At 41.5% G+C, this 14150-nt stretch overlaps 1 pseudogene; it reads left to right on the top strand.

Annotated features, from left to right (window-relative positions):
• The first annotated feature begins 9854 nt into the window (after positions 1-9854).
• Positions 9855-10484, top strand: LOC116477296 (glycolipid transfer protein-like; annotated as a pseudogene).
• The last annotated feature ends 3666 nt before the right edge of the window (positions 10485-14150 follow it).

The raw sequence follows: 14150 nt of genomic DNA, 5'->3' as shown, positions 1-14150 counted from the left end.
CCTTGAGAACTGGAGAGTTCTTATTTAGCTCTTCCTGGACTAACGGACTAGTGAAGAGCCTATAAATATGCCCCACCAGTTCCATTTTGGCCATTGGAAACCTCAATATTGATTTTAAAGTGGAAATTATCTTGAAAACCATTTATTATTCACTTACAGATTCTTTCAGTTATAGGAGAATTCTTCATACTTCCAGGTTTTGTGTAAATTGTTCTGACTGTAACTTTCAGTTAGTTTTATGGCTGTTTACATGAGAAGCAAAACTGAAAACATCTGACCTTTCCATGCCAATCTCAAGTATGGTATCTGGATAATAACTTACAGTTGGTACGGAATTCCGATACGTGCTGTGACATAGATGAACCTGGAAATATTGTGCTAAGGAAAATAAGCCAGATGCCAATCAATATTGTAAGTTCAAATTCTATGAGGTATCCAAACTAGGAAATTCTTGAACACAGAAAATAAATTAAGAGGATCCTGGTGCTGGAAGATGGAGAGAATGTGTAGCCATTATTAAATGAGCACAGGATTTCTGTGTGGAATAATGAAAAGTTTTTAAAAGGGACAGTGGTAATGGTTATGACTTATTGTGAATGTACTTACCTACACAGAATTGGACAATTAAAATGGTTAAAGTTGTAAAATGTATGTTATGTAAATTTTACCACAATTTAAAACATTTAGTTATAAAAACAGGATCAATACAAAATTCAGGACTATTCTCCACCAGTGGTTATCCCTTCCACAGATAACTCAAGCAGACAGAAGAGACCACCAAGAGAAGATGTGACATCACAGTGGACTCTGTGCTGCTCACAGTGAGGCTGCCCCTCAGATAACCCTCACTGAGGGGAGCTGACACAAGCAATCTGAGTATGCAGGAGGCAGTACAAAGCAGCTATGAAAGTAATAAAGAGGTCTATACTTTTCCATTTTTCAAACCATATTTATTGCTGGCTCTTATCACACTGTTCACAATGTTGAACTCAGGTCCCCTGAGTCCAGATCCATTGCTCTTCCAGGCCTGGCATTCTGCTGATGCTCAATCCTATCTGTCCACCCTCAATTTCCAAATGCTGTAGTAGGACATAGCTGTAGGTGAGAGTTTCCTACAGGTGACAGGAAGCAGGAAAGCAGTGTTTGCAGCCAATGCTCTGGGCCAGGAGCTTTGCTGTGATGTCTTTAGTTCAGACTGAGGGTTATTGAGAGAGTGCACTCTGGAAGTCTGTGATATCAATTGTACAGTTTCGGCTAAAGATGTTGTCTGTCATGAGGAATTCTGTAGAGAATTTTCACCTGGCAATTGAATCAAATAATGTTGGTTCTCACCTGCGATTCTGCTTATTTTGATGCTAGTGACATTCTTTTTCTTTTGATAGAAGAAAACTTCAACTTCATGAAGGCTTAGATTCTGTCCCTGATGCCCATTCTGAACTCACTTGGCCTCACACATTACTCCACTACAGCACTTATAACAGTGTACTTCAAATATTTGTCCTCACATCTTTCTCTTCAACCGCACCCTGAGGTCTTTAAGAGCAGAGAACCTGTCTTTGAATTTCTAGTGCAACAGACTAGGTGTGGAATTTAGAAGAGTGTTGGTAACTATTTCTCTCAAGCAGCTCCCGCCTGAAAATCAGAGTCATCCAGCATCTTGCAAAGGCTGGCTCAGTCGCCAGATCTCACTGGAACTCCTACAGGCACCTCCCACTCAACAGAGTGTCCTCTGCAGTTGGTCATTCTGAGAACAGCTGTTCCCCTTCATTGCAGGTCTGCTCACTGCCTCTGGGAAGAAGAACGGAGGGGATGCGGGAATCTGCTCATGAGCTGCCTTCTTTCCAAGGCCAATGATATCATTTCCTCTAAAAGTTACATGTCGAGGAAGAGCATGCAGGACATTCAGGAGTATTCTCCAGAAAGTGAGAAATGATATGAAAATCTCACGTGGCACCTTTTGGGAACTACCATTCATGACTACTTTTTTTTTTTTTTGGAGACGAGTTTCGCACATTTATTTATTTATTTATTTATTTATTTTTGCCCAGGCTGGAGTGTAATGGCATGATCTCGGCTCATTGCAACCTCCACCTCCTGCGTTCAAGCGATTCTCCTGCCTCAGCCTCCCAAGTAGCTGGGATTATAGGTGCCTGCCACCACACCTGGCTACTTTTTTGTATTTTTAGTAGAGACGGGGTTTCAGCATGTTGGCTAGGATGGTCTCGATCTCTTGATCTTGTGATCCGCCTGCCTTGGCCTCCCAAAGTGCTGGGATTACAGGCGTCAGCCACCACACCCGGCCCAGACTACTTTTTAGGCATGAATTCAACAAACTTTTAAACCTAATTCATCAAGCACTGTGCTAATTCTATGTAAAAGCAAACACCTTTCAAATAAGTCTCTCACTAATACATCCTATCTCTATATCCAATCCTTTCTACTTCATGAATAAAATATATTGATTGATGCTGAGCAAATGCTGAGACCTCGTGGCCATTCACTGATGCTCTAGTACACCTGGGCTCAAGGGCACTGAGTCATCAGCCTCACAAGAACCAACTGGATCTGTTTCCTGTCTTTCTTTTGCCAATTAGGCTTGTCATATAATTACCTAATTTATGAAAATACACCACAAATCAATGAAATACGAGTATGAAAGAAGAATTGCGGTTTCCATACAAATTAATATGAATGCTTAAAGGGACAATAAAAGCAGCTTCCAAAATTATTGTTAGTTTCATAGGTGTGAGTCTGCCAACTCTATAAGATTAAACAAAAATGAACAATATTGAACAATATCCTCAGAGAGAATGTTATGTATTTGATGCTAAGATCTACACTTAAACTAATCCACACTGCAAATCATAGACAATGATTGATAGATATGCTTTCAGACAGATAGAGTAGAATTCTATTTGCTGAACCCTACACAAAGGAATGTTCTGTAGTCTAGTTCTGTTATAGTGAATGAATCTAGGTAAAAATGAAATATTCATGTTACAAATGAACCCTTTTTTATTAATACTGATAAACAGATATTTTCAATTAATCTATCCACTTGCATTTCTGAATATATCATTAAGTGGGCTTTTCATAGCAATATCTCTCACTTATTCTACTGTTTATTATATAAATACATACTAGCATCTTCTATTCTCTAACTTGCATGCCAGACACTTAGGAATCAAAGCGAACACACCTACATTCACAGAGCTCATAGCCTGTGAAGGAAGGACACTAGTGCAGGAAAGACTGACTCCCAATGTGACACATGCTATCCAAGCGTTGTGTTTGTGGCTCAAGGGTGCTTAGAGGAGAGAGTATCTAAAAATTCTGAGTTATCTTGCTGCCATCCTGAAGAGGAATGCCACCCCCAAGCACCCAGCTGAAGCAGGGCAATATGACTCCAATAAACTAGAGAATGTTCACCAGGTGGCTGCTCATGCAGGATAATAATCTCAACAATGGTTTTATAATTGATGACATCAAAAGATTAATAGGCTGAATCTTACAACACCCCTCAGTCTATAGTCCAATATCACACCAGTGTACAATTCCAGAAAAGATTTTCAACAGACACTGCAGGTGCGTGGGTCACAGGCATTGCAGAACTACCTACTACCATTACCCTGTGTTCCAGCAGAAGAATCCCTTACCTCAAGGCAAACCCAAATCAAAGTATCTAGAAATCTTAGAATACAGAAGGATGCAGAATATGCAAGTGCTAAAATGGGAAGAACATGGACACAGTTTCAGGGATTTGGGATTCTCAAGCTGACTGCATGGCCAACATGAGTCACATGCTCATTCCAGGCAAACCAAGCAGATAGTGAGGTTATGGGATTGTCTCAGTCTGAAACTGTGTCATTTGTGCATTTGTGCTCAGGTATCTCTTTTCAGAATATGTGGGTAAAGTGTGACTTTGCCATAAACATGAACTGAAGATAAGTACTGTTATGATCCAGACTGCCTGAGAAATTCATGTCTCTGCACAGTGACTATAATTACAGTCAGTATATATTCTTCTCACCTATGTGGCAGCGACCTAGAATCCGAAGAGACTGCTGTGATGCTTGTTCTGTATGATGGTGTGGTATCCATTGGGCACCATTACTGTCAATGAACCAATGCTGACTATAGATATAGATGGCATTTGTTTGCTGTTATCTAACAACAACAGCAGAGTGTAGAAGAAGAAATCTCAATGCTCATGCCCATCATATTGGTCCAATTCTTCTGAAACCTTGCAGGATGCAAACACAAGGAAGGAGAGCAGAGACAGAGCAGATCTCATTCCTAAGTGTGTATGTAGAAGTGAGTGGATCATGGAAGGCCTCGTGTAATAGGTAGGATTTTAACTGATGACTACAATTTACCCGGGATTATTATTATAATTATACCCTCTGTAAATTTTGCCTGTCACACAAATTTTTGTACTGGGCAAGGAGAGATAAATAGGATCTGGACAGATGGAAATAGAAGAAGAGATAATTTACAGTGGCACTGTTAATAAAAGCATAGAGTTTTTCAGGGAATGGTGAATAATTCATTCATGAGTTTTATTCCTTGTGTCACCCCATGTATCTGGTCATGGTGGCAAGATCCCTCTTAATAGAATCACAAGGCTAGAGTGCTCTGAATAATGAGCATTATCTTTTGTGGCCTTGAAGTGGTAGGTGTTGGTGTTAATTTTGTGATATTTGTAGGAGTGAGCTCTATAATAATGTAAAGTCCAGAGTGGGCCAGGTAGGTCAGGCCAAAAGGACAAGCCACAAAGTCAATGTCCTGCTCTCCATACCCTCCTCCAGCCCTCCAGGGTCAGAAGGCATATGTGCAGCCCTCCAGGGTCAGAAGGCTTATGTGCAGCCCTCCAGGGTCAGAAGGCATACATAAAAGATAAGAAAAAGTTGGGGGGTTGGGGGGAAGACAGAAACAGTGGAATGCAGCCCCTTCTCTGGAGCAGCAATTTTACCTGCAAAAGACCCACATTGGGAGTAGGGGAGATAGTTAATCTTTGAGTTAATTTTAACATTTTATTTGTCACATAAAAATTTAACTCTAAACTTTTGCATAGCCTTGATATGGGTGCTAGCTTAAGAGTTGGTAACCAGTTGTCCAAAATATCTCTATTCAAATTCTGTGTGTCATCTTGCACCTCTTTTGTAATGTAGTATCTATAGTGTGTTGATATTTAGCTCAGTAATCCTGGTTTAATATCCTGATACACATGTGAAAGAATAATACATACCAACCTGAGAAGTTCTAAAGAAGTTGATGAGAATTGTCATTCCCTGTCCAGGTCCTCAGGCACGCTTACCTTCTTATCAAATTCATATACAGTTACTAGTGAGAGTAGAGATGCAGGATTCAGCCTTTAATTGTGTCTGTAAAAGTTTATATATTAATTGCAAGATAAATTGGAAGCAAATATGATAAAAATTTAATATGTGCTCAATTTTGTGGTAGGTGTGTGACTCATTATTATATCATCTTCTAGCCTATGTCCCTGGCTTGCAAACTTCCTTCCAGTATACCCCATATCCTCATTCTTAGTGTATTAGTTTGTTCTCACATTGCTAACAAAGGCATACCCAAGACTGGGTAATTTATAAAAGAAAGAGGTTTAATTGACTCACAGTTCTTCAAAGGTGGGTAAGCCTCACAATCATGGTGGAAGGCGAATGGGGAGCAAAGTTACATCTTACATGGCAGCAGGCAAGAGAGACGTGCAGGGGAACTCCCCTTTACAAAACCATCAGATCTTGTGAGACTTACTCACTATCACAACAGCATGGGAAAGGCCAGCCCCATGATTCAGTTATCTCCCACCAGGTTCCTCCCATGACACATGGGAATTATTGGAGCTACAATTCAAAATGAGATTTGGGTGGGGACACAGTCAAACCATATCACTTGGTGACTTCAATATCTATGGAAGTTATACATACAAAGAAAAGGCCTTTTGCTTGTTTTTTAAGTTTTCATTCTCAACTAATTGTAGACTATGAAGAAGTTACAAAAACAGTACAGAGTTTCTGTATGCCTACCACCCAAACTACAGCAATAGTAACATATAACATAAATGTGTTATCAAAACCAGAAGATTGACATTAGTACCATCTAATTACTACACTTCAAATCTTATCAGATTTCACCAAATATCTACAGTACAATCTTACCAGATTTTACCAGTGTTTGCATGCACTCATTTTTGAAGCGAGCTATGCCTCTGTGTTTCATTCCATAATATTTTGTCCCATGTGTAGATGAATATAACCAAAACCACACTGAAGACCCAGAAGTGTTTATTCCCCACAAAAGAACTGCCTTGGACTCCCCCTACTGTTATAGCCACACTATGTTTCTTCCCAAATCCCTTTAATCACTGACCTATTTTCCTTCTCTATAATTTTGTCATTTCAAACGTGTTACATAAATGGAGTCATACAGTAACCAATCTTTTGACTTTGGCTTTTTTCATTCTGCACAATGGTTTCAAGATCCACCCAAGTTGTTGCAGGTATCAGTAGCTTATTGCTGATTTTTTTTTTAATGCTACCGATTAGTGTTCCATTGTGTGGATGTGCTATGCTTTGTTTCACTATTCATAAGTGGAAGGACATTGTCATTTTTTTCTAATGTGGCATTTAAAAATAAAGCAACTAGAAACCTATGTGTACAGATTTTTAAGTTATCATAGTTTTCCTCTCCATATAATAAATTCTAGAGCTGGATTTCTGGGTTGTATGAAAATAGGATTTCCCAGCATAGCTCTATCATTTTACTTTCTCACTGGCAATCCCTCCAAATCTCAGCCAATATTTGAGATTTTTTATTTATTGCCCTAAATATTAGTGATGTTGAGCATCTTTCGTGCATATTTATTTGCCATGCATACATCTCCTTGCTGAAGCATCTGTTCATCTTTTGCCCTGGTTGAATCCAGCTCTTCACTAACTCCAGGCCTGTTCCCATAGAACTGAATGTGGCTGGAGCAAAGTAAACAACCATGCCCCATTGTTTCACTTTATATTTATGACTTTCAACCTGAAATGTCCATTTATTTCTCCTGAACAATCATCTAGCATTTCCATAATTGCCTCTCACTCTGCAAGCGAAACTCTTCACCCCATCTCTCTCTTGAAACCACTTCCTCATTCTTTTTATCATTCTGAAGTGATGCACTCCTGAGCATTACCCACCTCCCCACACAAGCTACCTGCCCATTTGTCTCTGAGCCCATTTCTCTGCCTTTTCTCTCATGCCAGGAAATGGGCTCTGTGTGCTCCTGTTTGAAATCATCCTTTCCACTTGAATGCAGTTTCTCTTGCCCCCTCGCCCTGAATCATTTTATAAAATCATTGGATCCCCCTCCTGCATCTTTCATATTTTCTTCTCTATTGGATCCTTCCATTACAGTTGAAACCCACTATCCTATTCCTGGCTTAAATCACCACCCATGTCCACATTTCCCTTCATCTACAGCCTGATTTCTTTTCTTTACTTTAGAAAAAGTCTCTTCCAAAGAGTCTTCCTACACTCATTATCCTTATTTCCTTTCCCATTCATATCTTCTCAAATCCCCATCTCCCTCTCTTAGCTAGATCATTAAATTTATTTACCTTGCTTGAAAACTTATGTTGTCAAAGTAATAAAGTCACAGGTTTCAAAAAAATTTAATATACACAGTAAAAATTGTCATTCCCATTCCAGGTCCTCAGGCATACCTGCATATATATATGTTTCAACTGTAGTGGGAGGATCCAATAGAAAAGGAAACATTGCAGGTGCAGGAGGGAGATTCAATAATTATGTAAAAGACTAAGCCAAAAGAACAAAGCTGGAGGCATCACGCTACCTGACTTCAAACTATACTACAAGGCTACAGTAACCAAAACAGCATGGTACTGGTACCACAACAGAGACATAGATCAATGGAACAGAACAGAGCCCTCAGAAATCATGCTGCATATCTACAACTATCTGGTCTTTGACAAACCTGACAAAAACAAGCAATGGGGAAAGGATTCCCTATTTAATAAATGGTGCTGGGAAAACGGCTAGCCATATGTAGAAAGCTGAAACTGGATCCCTTCCTTACACCTTATACAAAAATTAATTCAAGATGGATTAAAAACTTAAATGTTAGACCTAAAACCATTAAAATCCTACAAGAAAACCTAGGCAATACCATTCAGGACACAGGCGTGGGCAAGGACTTCATGTCTAAAACACCAAAAGCAATGGCAACAAAAGCCAAAATTGACAAATGGGATCTAATGAAACTAAAGAGCTTCTGCACAGCAAAAGAAACCACCATCAGAGTGAACAGGCAACCTACAGAATGGGAGAAAATTTTTGCAACCTACTCATCTGACAAAGGGCTAATATCCAGAATCTACAATGAACTCAAACAAATTTACAAGAAAAAAACAAACAACCCCAGCAAAAAGTGGGCGAAGAACATGAACAGACACTTCTCAAAAGAGGACATTTATGCAGCCAAAAAACACATGAAAAAATGCTCATCATCACTGGCCATCAGAGAAATGCAAATCAAAACCACAGTGAGATACCATCTCACACCAGTTAGAATGGCCATCATTAAAAAGTCAGGAAACAACAGGTCCTGGAGAGGATGTGGAGAAACAGGAACACTTTTACACTGTTGGTGGGACTGTAAACTAGTTCAACCATTGTGGAAGTCAGTGTGGCGATTCCTCAGGGATCTAGAACTAGAAATACCATTTGACCCAGCCATCCCATTACTGAGTATATACCCAAAGGACTATAAATCATGCTGCTATAAAGACATATGCACACATATGTTTATTGCAGCACTATTCACAATAGCAAAGACTTGGAACCAACCCAAATGTCCAACAACGATAGACTGGATTAAGAAAATGTGGCACATATACACCATGGAATACTATGCAGCCATAATAAATGATGAGTTCATGTCCTTTGTAGGGACATGGATGAAACTGGAAACCATCATTCTCAGTAAACTATCGAAAGGACAACAAACCAAACACCGCACGTTCTCACTCATAGGTGGGAATTGAACAATGAGAACTCATGGACACAGGAAGGGGAACATCACACTCCGGGGACTGTTGTGGGGTGGGGGGAGGGGGGAGGGACAGCATTAGGAGATATACCTAATGCTAAATGACGAGTTAATGGGTGCAGCAAAACAACATGGCACATGGATACATATGTAACAAACCTGCACGTTGTGCACATGTACCCTAAAACCTAAAGTATAATAATAAAAAAAAAAAAATTTGCTCAGCATTGAAGAATATTTCTGAATATTTTAAATAGGTTCTAATTCAAATGACTTTTTTTTAAATGACGAGTAGCTTAATTTGGCTACAGCATGAGGCACAAGAGGGCAGTGATAGAAGATAAGTCTTTAATTTTTTAATATTCATACCAAATGAAAATAAATAACAAATTTCATGAAGTAGAGGGAGAAAGAATAAGGATATATTATATGTGCTGAACTATTTACATTTTATAAGGGATGTCCATTGAGCCACTCCTTACTGATAAATTAAAGATAGAAATATGTTTACTATTCAGAGCTCATAATTTTAAAAAGTAGGAATAAAAAGAGTAGCAAGGGGAAGCCTCTGGAGAATAGATTTACGGAGTCTTTCACTTTGTAGGTACTACGTTGTCATTTGGAATTAAAATACACGCATAGATGCATTATCACTGTGATCATGAAAACATACCCAAAAAAAGGGGTGTGACGGCCCCGGCGCTGACGGCGGCGGGCGTGGGGTGCGGTGGGGTGGGGTGGGGCGGCCGGCTGCGGCATCACCACGGGCCTCGACCCCGAAATGGCGCTGCTGGCCGAACAGCTGCTGAAGCCGCTGCCCGCGGACAAGCAGGTCCAGACCGGGCCCTTCCGCGAGGCGATGTCCCACCTGCCGCCCTTCTTCTATTGCCTTAGGTCCCCCGTGTTTACTCCCATCAAGGCAGACATAAGCGGCAACATCGCGAATATCAAAGCTGTGTACGACACCAACCCAGCCAAGTTCCGGACCCTGCAGAGCATCCTGGAGGTGGAGAAAGAAATGTATGGAGCAGAGTGGCCCAAATTAGTGGCCACACTGGCGCTGATGTGGCTGAAAAGAGGCCTCCACTTCATCCAGGTCTTCCTCCAGAGCATCTGCAACGAGGAGCGGGATGAGAACCACCCCAACCTCATCCGCGTCAACGCCACCAAGGCCTACGAAATGGCTCTCAAAAAGTACCACGGCTAGATCGTGCAGAAGATCTTCCAGGAAGCACTGTACGCAGCCCCCTGTAAGTCCGGCTTCCTGAAAGCGCTCTCCAAGAGGCAGAATATGACGGAGGAGGAGTGCCTGGAGAAGATCCGCCTCTTCCTAGTCAACTACAGGGCGACCATCGATGTCATCTACGAGATGTACACCCAGATGAACGCTGAGCTTAACTACAAGGTGTAAGCATGCCCACCGCTGGACACGCCCCCGACTAGTGGCCAAACGGAGAAACAGGCAAACCAGAATCACTGTGAATCAAGTCGGTGAGCTGCCCCTGGCCTGCATCCCCCACAGCGGCCCAGGGTCCTGCCAGAGTCTGCAGGGGACAGCCCTCGTTTTTTAAGTTTTTTTTTTTTTTTGGTCTATTTTAAAAGACCAATAAATAATGATCTTACTTCCAAATCTCCTTGGAATTTCACAACAGCACAGACTGACTTTACACCTTCATTTCAGCGTGGTAAAAATCAATTAACACTTCTAATGAGTCAAGTCCTAGGGTTTTTTGTTTTTGTTTTGTCGCCAGCGAGGAACACGGCTCTGGGTGAATGGTGTCATCCACCTCGCTTTAAAAATAAGCACATGATGGCTGGGTGCCGTGGCTCACGCCTGTAATCCCAGCACTTTGGGAGGCCAAGGCGGGTGGATCACCTGAGGTTGGGAGTTTGAGACCAGCCTGGCCAACATGGTGAAACCCCATCTCTACTAAAAATATAAAACAATTAGCCAGGCGTGGTGGCACGCGCCTGTAGCTCCAGCTACTCAGGAGGCTGAGGCAGGAGAATCACTGGAACCCGGGAGGTGGGGGTTGCAGAGAGCTGAGATCACACCATTGCACGCCAGCCTGGGCAACAAGAGCGAAACTCCGTCTCAAAAAACAAAAGAGGCAGGTGGATCACTTGAAGTCAGGGTTTGAAATCAGCCTGACCAACATGGTGAAACCCTGTCTCTACTAAAAATATAAAATTATCCAGGCATGATAGCGCATGCCTGTAATCCCATCTTCTTGGGAGGCTGAGGCAGGAGAATCACTAAAATCCGGGAGGTGGAGGTTACAGTAGCTGAGATCGCGCCACTGCATTCCAGCCTGGGCAACAAGAGCGAAACTCCGTCTCAAAAAAAAAAAAAAAAAAAAAAAAGCACGTGACCTTATGAGACTCTCACTATATTGCTATTTTGGTTATTTTAAGGACTATAAAGAGTTTGATTTGAAATTATGCAGGGCCCCTATGTGTGATTTTTTTAAAAAGCAAACTGGCGTGTATTCTCATGTGGTTTGCACAGCCCAGCCTCACAGCACTATTATAAACCCTGCTCTTTCTGTCTCACTAGACAGGTTTTTTTTTGTTGTTTTCCTTATTCTGGTTGTTTTTGTTGTTGTTGTTTTACAGCTGAAACCAACCAGCAAGCCCTTAATGACCAAGAGGCGTTTCTTTCAAAGCTATAGGGCACAAACAATTGACCATAGAAGACTGTTTGCATCCTTCTGCAGAATTATTTCCTTCAGGGACAGATTTTCCAACCTAAGAAACTACCTACTGGTGACAGGGAGAGATGGACCCTTCAGTTGCTAAGATCCAAGAAAACGCCTCACTGCCTTAACCTTAACTGTTCTTCCTGGTGCTAAAAAGAGCCGTATTTTTTAATGTGCTGGGGCAAACAAAGCAACTCCAAAAGAGTTGATGTGTGTTTTTAAAGAAAAAACCCAATGAGGAACAATTGGAGATTTTTATGCAGAAACTAAATAATCCTTAATAAATAAATCTCTATTTTGGAATCACAAAACAAAAAAATACCAAAAAAAGTAGAATCAGACCATTGTAAGTATTGAATGACCCTATGATCCACTTTATTCTTTAGTTATAAAGCTCCACAATGCAAGCTCTCATTGCTTGATGATACTACCTAGGCTTGCAGTTGGCAATTAAGGGTCCAGAACAGCAATTACTTACAGGGAGGTGAACCAGAAAGGATGGAATGAGAGAGGCTAAGGTGTTAGTGGAAATGGGGTAGAGGCTAAGAAACATCTCAGTGAGAAATCCTGCCTCAAATGCCTCTGGTCTCTAATTTTTCTGTAGTTCTTGTGCAGGAAATCACAAGATGTCCAGCAACTTGATAAGCCTGGCTTAGTCATCAGCTTTCAGTTCTGCTCCTGTAGGCATCTCCACAATTAGAGAACATAGAAAAATCCTCAGGTAGAAAAGAAGTCATATTAAAAAGACACTTGTAAACACATAGAGTTTTGTTTTGTTTTGTTTTGTTTTGTTTTGTTTTGTTTTGTTTTCTGACGGAGTCTCACTCTATTGCCCAGGCTGGAGTGCAGTGGCGTGATCTCGGCTCACTGCAACCTCTGCCTCCCTGGTTCCAGCAATTCTCCTGTCTCAGCCTCCCGAGTAGCTGGGACTATATGTGCACACCACCATGCCTGGCTAATTTTTGTATTCTTAGTAGAGACGGGGTTTCACCATATTGGTCAGGCTGGTCTTGAACTCCTGACCTCAGGTGATCCACCTGCCTCGGGTTCCCAAAGTGCTGGGATTACAGGCATGAGCCACCATGCACAGCCGTAAACACATGTTTATAGCAGCACAATTTGCAATTGCAAAAATATGGAACCAGCTTAAATACTCATCAACCAATGAGCGGACAAAGAAAAAGAAACAACATAACAGCATTCGCAGCAACCTGGTTGGAGTTGGAGACCATTATCCTAACTGAAGTAACTCAGGAATGAAAAACCAAACATTGTTATGTTCTCACTTTTAAGTGGGAGCTAAGCTATGAGGGCGCAAAGGCATAAGAATGATATAATGGACTTTGGGAACTCGCGGGGGAAGGGTGGGAGTGAAGTGAGGGATAAAAGACTACACACTGGATACAGTGTACACTGCTTGGGTGATGGGTGCACCAAAATCTCAGAAATCTCCACCAAAGAACTTATCCATGTAACCAAACACCACCCGTTCCCCAAAAACTATTTAAATAATAATAATTTCATTAAAGAAAAAGGAAAAACAAGAAAAATCCTCAGGCATCACCCAATCCAAAAAAGGCTGTCCCCATTCAGCACCAGACAACTCTCTACCCCTGGACAAAAGAATGGAGGAAAGGTAAGGATATACACCAAAAACTGTCTGATTTCCAGTTATAACTTTTGCTCTAGTTTTACATCCCTGTGCTTATACCTTGGAGTGCTACATGCAGTGGGTGATGGTGCCTCCCTCAGGAAAAGGCAGGAGACATAAGGCCTCCTTCTGGAGACTGAGTACTGGCAGCCTAAACTATGGCAGTTCCAAACGGAGTCAAGCAGACCTTTCTTTGGATCCATCTCCCTGTATCACTCCCTTTATTCCAACCATTCAAATCTGCTTTCATGGAAAGAAGCTGCCTCTTACATTCATTTAAGGAGTAGGATAACATACAGGTATTGCTTCCCAGAGCTGAACTGCTGTACACCCAGGTTTTATTGCATTACTTGCTTTTCAAAGTTATTCTCCTTTGTATATTTGGAAAGGTCCAGGAAGAAACGAATAGTCCTAACTGAAATAATTGAGGAGTGTTTCATGAGGGAACTATTTACTAAGATGGGCAGAGTTAAGGGAAAGAGACAATGCCTAGGGCAGCATCCTAAGCAGCAATAGTGGAGCACTGCTTCCTCTCCTAGGTTTAAAGGGACAGGGAAGGAGGAGTAATCATTGAAATCATAGCTTTACCTGTAGCTAGCTGTAGGGGTGGGAGAGGACGACCAGGCAGGTGGAGGAGCCCTGCATCACCAACACACAGCCACATAGGCAGAGAGCCAGGAAGCGAAAATCCAAAATCACTCTTCTTCTGCTGGGATCTCCCAGTGGC

This window comes from Hylobates moloch, unplaced genomic scaffold (assembly GCF_009828535.3).
Source record: "Hylobates moloch isolate HMO894 unplaced genomic scaffold, HMol_V3 SCAFFOLD_11, whole genome shotgun sequence".
Lineage (NCBI taxonomy): Eukaryota > Metazoa > Chordata > Mammalia > Primates > Hylobatidae > Hylobates > Hylobates moloch.
The sequence above is the reverse complement of the archived record's forward strand: the minus strand, read 5'-3'. Positions and strand labels throughout refer to the sequence as shown.